We start from the raw sequence: 13,596 nt of genomic DNA on the forward strand, positions 1-13,596 counted from the left end.
CAATCTAGCTTCATTCGGAATATACTTGAAAAAAAAATGCGTTTTTGTAATTTTTCTTACTCGCCCCACATCTGTGTTTCAAACTTTTGAGAAACATTTACAACTTTTTAGCATTGCGTTTAGGTTAAATGTCGTTGCCACGATATACTGATTTAAATTGAACAAAAAGTACTCCTAAAATCCGATTTTAGGCGAATCGCATGTGCTGAGACGGTTTAAATTTATACAGATAATAATAGAAATATATTCTTGTGTCACTAATAAGAAGCGTTTGCAAAAATCTTTCACCGGCCGGCGTGGCCGAGCGGTTCTTGGCGCTACAGTGTGGAACCACGCGACCGATACGGTCCCAGGTTCGAATCCTGACTCGAGCATGGATGTGTGTGATGTCCTTAGGTTAGTAGGTTTAAGTAGTTCTAAGTTCTATGGGACTGATAACCTCAGACGTTAAGTCCCATAGTGATCAGAGCCTTTTGAAAACTCTTTCATCGTTCCCCGAGTTTGACGTACGAAAACTCCCGCACTTGCACATAAAACTGTGTTTCGTAGAAATTTGTTGCATTTGGATATAATTAAAAAAGTGGTTGTTTTAGTGAATTATCGTTTGATTGTTTATAAGGTGAAAATTTTGTTCATTAGTGACTTAAAATCTTCAAAAAATGTGCTACTCACAAAACAATGCATGCACCAAACCTGATTTATGACCACCCCGTGTTGTCGTAATCTTCGGTCCAAAGATTGGTTTGTAGTAGCTCTCTGTGCTACACAATTCTGTGCAATCCTCTTAATCTCCGAGTACCTACTGCAACCTACGTCCTTCTGAATGTGCTTAGTGTATTCATCTCTATTCTCCCTCTACAATTTCTACCTCCAAGCTTACTCCAATACCAAATAGGTGCTCCCTTGATGCCTCAGAACGTGTAATACCAACAGATACCTTCTTCTAGTCAAGTTCCAAAAATTCCTCTTCTCTACAATTCTATTCAGTATCTCCTCATTAATTACTTCATTCACCCATCTAATCTTCAGAACTCTTCTGTGGCCCGATATTTAAAAATCATCTATTCTCTTGTTGTCTACACTGTTTGTCGTTCATATTTCTCTCCTATACATGGCTGCACTCCATTCAAATACTTTCAGAAAAGACTCCCTGGCACTTAAATCAGCACTCGATGTTATCAAATTTATCTTCATCAGAAACTCTTTCCTTGCCATCGCCAGTTTGCATTCTATATCCTCTCTACTTCAACTTTCATCATTTATTTTGCTGCCCAAACGAATATACTACTTGAAATGTATCATTTTCTAATCTAGTTCCATCAGCATCACCTGATTTAGTTCGATCACATATTATTATCCTCGTTTTGCCTTTGTTGATTTTCATCTTATACCTTCCTTTCAAGACACTGTCCATTCCGTTCAACCGTTCTTCCAATCTATTTGATGTCTCTGACAGAATTACAATGTCGTCGTCAAACCTCGAGGTTTTTATTTCTACTCCCTGAATTTTAAATCCTACTCCAGATTTTTCTTTTGTTTTTACTGCTTGCTCAACATACAGACTGAATAACATCGAGGACAGGCTACAGCGCTGTCTCACTAATTTCTCAACCACTGCTTCCGTTTACTGCCCCACGACTCTTATAGCTGCCGACTGTATGTTGTACAAAATGTATGTAGCCTTCCTTCTATTTCATCCTTGCCACCATCAGAATTTGAAAGAGAGTACTCCAGTCAACAATGTCAAAAGCTTTCTCTAAATCTACAAACCCATGCTATAAACATGGGTTTGCCTTTCCTTAGTCTTTCTTCTAAGGTAAGTCGCAGGATCAGTATTACCTCGTGTGTTCCTACATTTCTTCGGAATCCAAAATTATCTTCCCCCAGGTCGATTTAAACCATTTTTTTAAGCGTCTGTAACGAATACGTATTAGTACTTTGCAGCTGTGACTTTTTAAACTGATAGATCGGCAATATTCACACTTGTCAGCACCTGCTCCCCTCGGAATTTCTATTATTATATTCTTCTTGAAGTCTGAAGATGTTTCGCCTGTCTCATTCATCTTGCTCAGTTATGTCATGGCTGGCTCTCCCAACGCTATCAGTAGTTCTAATGGAATGTTGTTTACTCCGGGGGCCTTGTTTTTACTTACGACTTTCAGTGCTCTGTAAAATTCTTCACGCAGTATCATGCCTCCCATTTCTTCCTCATTTGCGTCCTCTTCCATTTACATAAAATTGACCTCAAATACATCGCCCTTGTACAGACCCTCTATATACTCTTTCCATCTTTCTGCTTTCCATTCTTTGCTTACGACTGGTTTTCCATCTGAGCTCTTGATATTCATACAGGTGGTATTCTTTTATCCAAACGTCTCTTCAATTTTACTGTAGGCGGCATCTATCTTACAGCTAGTGATATATGCATCTACGTCCTTACATTTGTCCTCTAACCATTACCTGTTACCTATTTTGCCCTACCTGTCTATCTCATTTTTGAGACACTTGTATTCCTTTACGCCTACTCATATGCTGAATTTTTATATTTTATCCTTTATTCAATTAAATTCCATGTCTCTTGTGTTACCCAAGCATTTCTAGTAGCCCTCATCATTTTACGTACTTGTTGCTCTCACAGCTACCCACTCCTATTGTATTCCTTTCTCCTATTCCTGTCAATCGTTCCCTGTAGCTCTCTCTCGAACCCTCTACATCCCCTGGTTCTCTTAGTTTATCCACGTCTCATCTCCTTATATTCCTACTTTTTTACAGGATCATCAGTTTTAATCTACAATCCACAACCAATAAATTGTGGTCAGAGTCCATATCTGCCCTGAAAACGTCTTAGAATTTAAAATATGGTTCCTAAATCTCTGTCAGTCCATTACACAGGGCGGTCATTTGATCGTGACCGGGCCAAATATCTCACGAAATAAGCGTTAAACGGAAAAACTACAAAGAACGAAACTTGTCTAGCTTGAAGGGGGAAACCAGATGGCGCTATGTTTGGGCAGCTAGCTGGCTCCGCCATAGGTCAAACGGATATCAACTGCGTTTTTTTTTTTAAATAGGAACCCCCCCCCATTTTATTAAAGATTGGTGTAGTACGTAAGGAAATATGAATCTTTTAGTTGGACCACTTTTTTCGCTTTGTGATAGATGGCGCTGTAATAGTCACAAACATATGGCTCAAAATTTTAGACAAACAGTTGGCAAAAGGTAGTTTTTTTTTAAATTAAAATACAGAACGTAGGTACGTTTGAACATTTTATTTCGGTTGTTCCAATGTGATACATGTACCTCTGTGAACACATCATTTCTGAGAACGCATGCTGCTACAGCGGGATTGCCTGTAAATACCACATTAATGCCATAAATGCTCAAAATGATGTCCGTCAACCTCAATGCATTTTGAAATACGTTAACGACATTCCTCTCATCAGCGAGTAGTTCGCCTTCCGTAACGTTCGCACATGCATTGACAATGCCCTGACGCATGTTGTCAGGCGTTGTCGGTGGATCACGATAGCAAATATCCTTCAATTTTCCCCACAGAAGGAAATCCGGGGACGTCAGATCCGGTAAACTGGCGGGTCATGGTATGGTGCTTCGACGACCAATCCACCTGTCATTAAATATGCTATTCAATACCGCTTCAACCGCACGCGAGCTACGTGCCGGACATCCATCATGTTTGAAGTACATCGCCATTCTGTCATGCAGTGAAGCATCTTGTAGTAACATCGGTAGAACATTACGTAGGAAATGAACGTATTGCACCACTTAGATTGCCATCGATAAAATGGGGGCCAATTATCCTTCCTCCCATATTGCCGCACCATAGATTAACACGCCAAGGTCGCTGATGTTCCACTTGTCGCATCCATCGTGGATTTTCCGTTGCCCAGTAGTGCATATTATGTCGGTTTACGTTACCGCTGTTGGTGAATAACGCTTCGTCGTTAAATGCACTACTGGCCATTAAAATTGCTACACCACGAAGATGACGTGCTACAGACACGTAACTTAACCGACGGGAAGAAGATGCTGTGATATGCAAATGATTAGCTTTTCAGAGCATTCACGAAAGGTTGGCGACAGTGGCGACACCTACAACCGGCCCGGGTTCGATTCCCGGGTGGGTCGGAGATTTTTTCCGCTCAAGGACCGGGTGTTGTGTTGTCCGAACCATCACCATTTCATCCCCATCGACGCGCAAGTCACCGAAGTGGCGTCAAATCGAAAGACTTGCACTAGGCGAGCGGTATACCCGACGGGAGGTCCTAGTCACACGACATTATTATTATACTACTCTTAACGAAATCTGGTATCGTGTTGAAGCTGCATGGGCAGCTGTACCTGTACACGCCATCAAAGCTGTGTTTCACTCAACGCCCAGACGTATCAAGGCCGTTATTACGGCCAGAGGTGGTTGTTCTGGGTACTGATTTCTTAGGATCTATGCACCCAAATTGCGTGAAAATGTTATCACATGTCAGTTCTAGTATAATACATTTGTCCATTGAATAGCCGTTTATCATCTGCATTTCTTCTTGGTGTAGCAATTTTAATGGCCAGTAGTGTAGAACGCGTGCAAAAAAATTTGTCATCGTTCCGTAATTTCTCTTGTGACCAGTGGCAGAACTGTACACGACGTTCAGCGTCGTCGCCTTGCAATTCGTGGTGCATAGAAATATGGTACGGTTGCAATCGATGTTGATGTAGCATTCTCAACAACGACGTTTGTGAGGTTCCCGATTCTCGCCCAGTTTGTCTGCTACTGATGTGCAGATTAACCGCGACAGCAGCTAAAACACCTACTTGGGTATCGTCATTTGCTGCAAGTCGTGGTTGACGTTTCACATGTGGCTGAACACTTTCTGTTTTCTTAAATAACGTAACTATCCGGCGAACGGTCCGGAAACTTGGATGATGTCCAGGATACCGAGCAGCATACATAGCACACGCCCGTTGGGCATTTTGATCACAATAGCCATACATCAACACGATATCGTCCTTTTCCGCAATTGGTAAACGATCCATTTTAATACGGGTAATGTATCATGAAGCAAATACCGTCCACACTGGCGGAATGTTACGTGGTACCACGTACTTCTACGTTTGTGACTATTACAGCGCCATCTGTCACAAAGCGAAAAATGTGGTCCAACTAAAACGTTCATATATCTTTACGTACTACACGCTTATGTAATAAAAAGTGGGGGTTCCTATTTAAAAAAACGTAGTTGATATCCGTTTCATATACGGCAGCGCCATCTAGCGGGCTAACCATAGCGCCATCTGGTTTCCCCCTTGACGCTAGAGTAGTTTCGTTCTTTGCAGTTTTTTCGTTTGATGCTTATTTCATGAAACATTTGGCCCGGTCACTATCAATGGACTACCCTGAATAATCAATCAGAAACCTTTCGGTGCCTGCAAGCCTCTTCCACATATACAACCTCTTTCATGATTCTTAAACAAAGTGTTAGTGATGACTGAGTTTCCCAGGTCGCTTCATTTTTTATTCCTTACCCCCATTCCATATTCACCTAATACTTTCTCTTCTCTTTCCTTTGCTACTAACGAGTTCCAGTCCCCCATGACTATCCGAGTAATTTCTTTTATCTCATCATACATTTCTTCACTCTCTTCGTCAACTGCAAAGCTAGTTGGGATTTACATTTGTTCTACAATGGTAGACATTGGCTTCGTGTCTATCTTGGCTATAATAATGCACTCACTATGCTATTTGCAGGCGCTTATCCACTTTCCTATTTTTTTATTCTTTTAATTTTGTACCGAGTGGCTAACAGAAGTGCTAAAGGCTGCCAGTCTTGCGAAATGAAAGCAGAACTGACCATTTGCAGGGTAGTTGACACGACCGATTGCGGACCTCTGGTACAGAGCCGAGTGGAGAGTCTGAATCAGAGACTCAGACGGTTATGCGACCGTGTAGTCTGCAGCTTCCTCGACTTGCGCAATAGAGTTGTTATGTTTTGGGTTCCGCTGAATAGGTCAGGAGTCCACTATACGCAGGAGGCTGCTACACGGGCAGCAGGGACCGTGTGGCGTGGACTGGGCGGTTTTTTAGGTTACAGGGTCGCGGGAAAATACAAAAACGGCCTCAGTCACAAAGAGTGCTGGCCGAACACAGGAAGGACGTAGATACAGGAACGATCGGTATAACAGTTGTAAATTGTCGTAGCTGTGTTGGGAAAGTCCCAGAGCTCCAAGCACTAATAGAAAGCAATGGTGCTCAAATCGTTATTTGAACTGAAAGCTGGCTAAAACCAGAGATAGGCTCAGACGAAATTTTTGCGAAGGACCTAACGGTGTTCCGAAAGGATAGACTAAACACGGTTGACAGTGGTGTGTTTGTTACTGTTGCCAGTAGCTTATCTGGTCTCGAGAATGAAGAAGATAGTTCCTGAGTGTCAGTATGGGCAGAGATCATTGTTGGTAATCGGAATAAAATAATAATTGGATTCCTTTACCAACCTCCCAGTTCAGATGATACAACTGCTGAGAGTTTCAAAGAAAACTTGAGTTTGATTTCAAACGCATATCCTACTCATATAATTATACTTGGTGGTGACTTTAATTTACCCTCGATATGTTGGGGAAATTACATGTTTAATTCCGGAGGTATGTATAAAACATTATCCGAAATTGTGTTCAAAAATTTCTCTGATAATTATTTCGAGCAGTTAATTCATGACCCCCACGCTAACAATAAACGGTTGTGAAAACACACTTGACCTCTTAGAAATAAATAATCCCGACTTAATAACGAGCATCAAAGCGGGTAAAAGGATTAGTGAGCACAGGGTTGTCTTAGCGAGACTGAATATTGTAGCCACAAATTCCTCCAAAAATAAACGAAAAGAACACCTGTTCAGAAAAGCAGATCAAAATTCAGTTGTCGCCTTCCTCAGAGACAATCTCCACTCATTTCCAGTTAAGAATATAAACGTAGAACAGATGAGGCTTGAATTCAGAAAAATAGTATCGGCAGCAGTTCAGGGATTTGTACCAAATAAGTTAACCAACGACGGAGCTGATCCTCTTTGCTAAACAAAACGGTTCAGAACACTGTTGCAGAAACAACTAAAACACTATGCCAAATTCAAACAGTCGCAAAATCTCCAGGATTGGTGATGTTTTACAGAAGCTCAAAATTTAGTGCCGACTTCGATGCGACATGATTATAATAGTTTTCTTTACGAAGCTTTATCTCGGAACTGGCAGAAAATCCAAAGAGATTTTGGTCGTATATGAAGTATGCTACCGATGAGACACAATCTACGCCATCTCTGCGCTATAGCAATGGAGATATTGTGGAAGACAATGCTACCAAGGCAGAGTTACTAAACACAGCCTTCCGAAGTGCCTTCACAAAAGAAGACGAAGTAAATATTCTCGGATTCGAATCAAGAGCTGATGCCAACACGAGTAACGTATAAGTAGGCATTCTCGAAGTAGTGAATCAATTAGGTTCCTTTCAGAGAATGCTGATGTAATAACTCCATAATTAAAACTCATATGCCGGCCGGTGTGGCCGAGCGGTTCTAGGCGCTTCAGTCTGGAACCGCGCGACCGCTACGGTCGCAGGTTCGAATCTTACCTCGCACATGGATGTGTGTGATGTTCTTAGGTTAGTTAGGCTTAAGAAGTTCTAAGTTCTAGGGGACTGGTGATCTCAGATGTTAAGTCCCATAGTGCTCAGAGCCATTTTTTAAATCTCATATACTAACATTCGCTTGACGATAGATCCGTACCAAAAGACTGGAAAGTTGCACAGGTCACACCAATATTTAAGAAACGTAGTGGGAATAATCCACTAAATTACAGGCCCATATCATTAACGTCGATGTGCAGCAAGATTTTGGAACATATATTGTATTCGAACATTACGAATTACCTCGAAGAAAACGGTCTATTGACACACAGCCAACACGGATTTAGGAAACTTGTGAAACACAACTAGCTCTTAACTTGCTTGAAGTTTTCGTGCTAGTGACAAGGGATCTCAAATTGATTTCGTATTTCTGCATTTCCGGAAGGATTTTTATACTGTATGACACAAGAGGCTCGTAGTGAAATTGTGTGATTATGGAATATCGTCTAAGTTATGTGACGGGTTCGTAATTTCCTGTCAGAGAAGTCTCAGTTCGTAGTAATTGACAGAAGTGATTTCTTGCGTTCCCGAAGAAGTATTATAGGCCCATTGCTGATCTTATCTATATAAACGCTTTGGGAGACAATCCGAGGAGCCGTATTAGGTTGTTTGCAGATAACGCTGTCGTTTATCGATTATAAAGTCATCAGAAGATCAAAACAAATTTCAAAACGATTTAGAAAAGATATCGGTATAGTGTGAAGAGTGGCAATTTTCCCTAAATAACTAAAAGTTTGACGTCATCCACATGAGTGTTAAAAGGAACCCTTTAAACTTCGGTTACAAATTAAATGTGTCAAATCTAAATGCCATAAATTCCACTTAATACCTAGAAATTACAAATTTGAAAAACTTAAATTGGAAGAAACACATACAAAATATTGTGGGGAAGGCAAACCAAAACCAAAGACAGCGTTTTATTGGCCGGACACTTAGAAATGTAACAGATCTACTAAGGGGATGGCCTACATTACACTTTTCCATCCCCTTTTAGAATACTGCTGCAAGATGTGGATCCTTACCAAATAGGATTAACAGAGTACATCGAAAACGTTCAAGGAAGAGCAGCACGTTTTGTGTTATCGCGGAATAGGGGAGAGAGTATCAGTGATATGATACACTGTTTGGGACGGACATTATTAAAACAAAGGCGTTTTTCGCTGTGGATCAATCTTCTCACGAAATTCCAATCACAACTTTCTCTTCCGAATGAGAAAATGTTTTCTTGATGCCGACCTACATAGGGAGAAACGAATACCAAGATAAAATATTGGAAATCAGATCTTGTACGGCCGGCCAAGGTGGCCGAGCGGTTCTAGGCGCTTCAGTCTGGAACCGCTACGGTCGCAGGTTCGAATCCTGCCTCGGGCATGGATGTGTGTGATCTCCTTAGGTTAGGTTTAAGTAGTTTTAAGTTCTAGGGGACTGATGACTTCAGATGTTAAGTCCCATAGTGCTTAGAGTTATTTGAACCATTTGAAAACTCGTACGGAAAGATATAGATGTTCGTTCTTTCCGTGCGCTGTACGATATTGGAATAAAATATGGCGTTTCAGTCTTCGATCGATACTTTATTTTCAATTACCGGTTTCGGGCTAGCTGCCCATCTTCAGATCATACACTCCTGGAAATTGAAATAAGAACACCGTGAATTCATTGTCCCAGGAAGGGGAAACTTTATTGACACATTCCTGGGGTCAGATACATCACATGATCACACTGACAGAACCACAGGCACATAGACACAGGCAACAGAGCATGCACAATGTCGGCACTAGTACAGTGTATATCCACCTTTCGCAGCAATGCAGGCTGCTATTCTCCCATGGAGACGATCGTAGAGATGCTGGATGTAGTCCTGTGGAACGGCTTGCCATGCCATTTCCACCTGGCGCCTCAGTTGGACCAGCATTCGTGCTGGACGTGCAGACCGCGTGAGACGACGCTTCATCCAGTCCCAAACATGCTCAATGGGGGACAGATCCGGAGATCTTGCTGGCCAGGGTAGTTGACTTACACCTTCTAGAGCACGTTGGGTGGCACGGGATACATGCGGACGTGCATTGTCCTGTTGGAACAGCAAGTTCCCTTGCCGGTCTAGGAATGGTAGAACGATGGGTTCGATGACGGTTTGGATGTACCGTGCACTATTCAGTGTCCCCTCGACGATCACCAGTGGTGTACGGCCAGTGTAGGAGATCGCTCCCCACACCATGATGCCGGGTGTTGGCCCTGTGTGCCTCGGTCGTATGCAGTCCTGATTGTGGCGCTCACCTGCACGGCGCCAAACACGCATACGACCATCATTGGCACCAAGGCAGAAGCGACTCTCACCGCTGAGGACGACACGTCTCCATTCGTCCCTCCATTCACGCCTGTCGCGACACCACTGGAGGCGGGCTGCACGATGTTGGGGCGTGAGCGGAAGACGGCCTAACGGTGTGCGGGACCGTAGCCCAGCTTCATGGAGACGGTTGCGAATGGTCCTCGCCGATACCCCAGGAGCAACAGTGTCCCTAATTTGCTGGGAAGCGGCGGTGCGGTCCCCTACGGCACTGCGTAGCATCCTACGGTCTTGGCGTGCATCCGTGCGTCGCTGCGGTCCGGTCCCAGGTCGACGGGCACGTGCACCTTCCGCCGACCACTGGCGACAACATCGATGTAATGTGGAGACCTCACGCCCCACGTGTTGAGCAATTCGACGGTACGTCCACCCGGCCTCCCGCATGCCCACTATACGCCCTCGCTCAAAGTCCGTCAACTGCACGTACGGTTCACGTCCACGCTGTCGCGGCATGCTACCAGTGTTAAAAGACTGCGATGGAGCTCCGTATGCCACGGCAAACTGGCTGACACTGACGGCGGCGGTGCACAAATGCTGCGCAGCTAGCGCCATTCGACGGCCAACACCGCGGTTCCTGGTGTGTCCGCTGTGCCGTGCGTGTGATCATTGCTTGTACAGTCCTCTCGCAGTGTCCGGAGCAAGTATGGTGGGTCTGACACACCGGTGTCAATGTGTTCTTTTTTCCATTTCCAGGAGTGTATATATTGTAGTTACAGAGTGACTTGTCCGTACAGAACAAATGGTTCAAATGGCTCTGAGCACTATGGGACTTAACATCTATGGTCATCAGTCCCCTAGAACTTAGAACTACTTAAACCTAACTAACCTAAGGACAGCACACAACACCCAGCCATCACGAGGCAGAGAAAATCCCTGACCCCGCCGGGAATCGAACCCGGGAACCCGGGCGTGGGAAGCGAGAACGCTACCGCACGACCACGAGATGCGGGCCGTACAGAACACTCGGTTCGCTGTCATAAGTTCGAATAATAGAGTATTAAGAAGGTGGTTCGATGGACGCTTTGCCAGGCACTTAAATGTCATTTGCAGAGTATCCATGTGCATGTAGATGAAAACTCACTCTTGCAGTTCTACTATTTGATTTTGTTTTTATAACCCTGTATTCACTTAACCAGACGTCCTGTTCCTTCTGCCACCGAACTTCACTAATTCCAAATATATCGAACTTTAACCTATCCATTTCCCTATCTACATTTTCCAACCTACCTGCCCGATTAAGGGATCTGACATTTCACGCTCCAATCCATAGGACGCCAGTTTTGTTTCTGCTGATAACTATGTCCTCCCGAGCAGTCCCTGCCCGGAGAGCCCAATTGGGGACTGTTTTACCTCTGGAATATCTTACCCAAGAGAACGCCGTAATCATTTAACCATACAATAAAGCCGCATGCCCTCGAAAAAATTGCCGCTGTAGTTTCCCCTTGCTTTCAGCCGCTCGCCCAACCCTAAACAAAATTATGTACTGTTCGGTCGAGCGTTGAAAGCATCATTAATGACCACAAAATTGCTAAGAAAGAAAGTGTAAAAATAAAAGTCTCGTTATTCGTAACCAACAGAAAATGTTTTACCGTGTTTTTCTTCAAAAGCTACTATACTATCTTGCAGAAAATTTATTTTCGGGCAAAACAATATTAAGTTCATTTATTTTAGTACAGGATTAAGAAGTTGATAGGGTTTTGTCACGCATACATTGTTTCGTAGTTCTTCTCATATCATCCAATCACACTCATAGCTAATTCGGATTGGTTGTTCACCATTTTGCTTCAAAATTATTCACCAGATTTTTTCTAACGGCAGTTTCTTAATTATCATTTTTCATTAATGCATACTTCCAATAAATAATGACAAGAATTTTAAGATAAATGACTATGACATTGTGAATGCGTTTTTAATAGGACATTATTTGTTACAGGAATCGTTCAGCTTTATATATGCACTCCGTCTTCAGGCCACAAGTGGCCCGCCCATTGGGACCATCCGACCGCCGTGTCATCCTCAGATGAGGATGCGGATGGGAGGGGCGTGTGGTCAGCACACCGCTCTACCGGTCGTTATGATGGTTTTCTTTTACCGGAGCCGCTACTATTCGGTAGAGTAGTTCCTCAGTTGGCATCACGAGGCTGAATGCACCCCGAAAAAAGTGGCAACAGCACATGGCGGCCCGGATGGTCACCCATCCAAGTGCCGGCCACGCCCGACAGCGCTTAACTTCGGAGATCTGACAGGAACCGGTGTATCCACTGCGGTAAGGCCGGTGCCAGCTTTATATATGACCAGCTTTTAAGTAAGTACTGTTGCCGTATCGTAAGTTTAATTATTTAAGCTATATACTTATATTATTAACATAATATTCACACAATATATAATAATTGATTGTGTATCATATTTATGTTCCGTGTTGTTATGTACTGCATTAAGTATTTATGGCTATTTTTCATATGTCTGCAAATACAGTTGCATGCATATTTCATTAAAATGTGTGTAGCTCTAAGACAAAAAATTAAAACAATACTAATTAAAGAAAACTTAAGGGAAGGAAAAATACATAAAACCAAATAACAAAACAATAAAATAATTAAAATTAAGGAAATATGAGAAACTTAAAAAATGAAAGAAAAGGCGTAAAACATCCTGTGAGCATGTGAACTTGATGTGACGTTGGGGCTTGTGGGCTCTGAGAACACAGTGGTCCACACTGGACAGATTCAACTGTACCAGGCAGATAATAACCGTACGTGAGCTAGACAGTCAATGCCCAGCTAAAACAACAAGGTTCGAAAGACACTTTCTGACACTCCACTCCTTTTCACGTTTGCCAGACAACAGAAAAAACACCCTGTGAGTGAATTAGCATCACTAGAATCAGTGACTGGGGTTAGGAGTAGACCCTTACTCTATGAAAGAGCACATTGGTGTTCAGCTGTAAGATTAATTTATTTCTATTTCGTAGTTAAAGAAGCACACGAGTTTACATAGATTGCGACATGAAAATTTCACGGCAGTTGTCAATAAAACGCATTACTTCCTGTTGAGCAGAAATATCACTGAACACAACAGTATCAAATTTAAATTGAATGTTCTCTACAAGATTTTTCTTACTTCTACACTGTGAAGTTGGCCAATATTACGACAAATCAACCGATTCCAGTTCTATGTTCGGTACCATTTAGGATGACTGTTGTGTCGATTCCCTAAGGTCTCGACACAATGAGTGGCTAGGTGCACGCGAAACTAACGCAGACGGGCGTAATTTCTGAAACAGGAGACTGGATGAAAACTATAAAGAAAAGAAGAGAGATTTTAATATACTTAACTTTAATGTAGTCTTGTTCTTGTTGAAATACATCTCTTGCATAGTAGTAAGCAATTAGCAATGATACACATGGCGCCTTGCTAGGTAGTAGCGATGGACTAGCTGAAGGCTATTTAACCTGTCTCTCGGCAAATGAGAGGAATACTTGGTAGGTCTAGTCGCAAGCTATGTCGTCCGTACAACTGGGGCGAGGTCATGTCCGTGTCTTGTGACCTGCCATGTGGTGGCGCTAGGATTGCG

At 42.8% G+C, this 13,596-nt stretch overlaps 1 pseudogene; it reads right to left on the reverse strand.

Moving 5' to 3' along the window:
* Positions 1 to 12,184: 12,184 nt before the first annotated feature.
* On the reverse strand, positions 12,185 to 12,302 carry LOC126212866 (5S ribosomal RNA; annotated as a pseudogene).
* Positions 12,303 to 13,596: the final 1,294 nt, after the last annotated feature.

Source organism: Schistocerca nitens, chromosome 1 (assembly GCF_023898315.1).
Source record: "Schistocerca nitens isolate TAMUIC-IGC-003100 chromosome 1, iqSchNite1.1, whole genome shotgun sequence".
In the NCBI taxonomy this organism is placed as follows: domain Eukaryota; kingdom Metazoa; phylum Arthropoda; class Insecta; order Orthoptera; family Acrididae; genus Schistocerca; species Schistocerca nitens.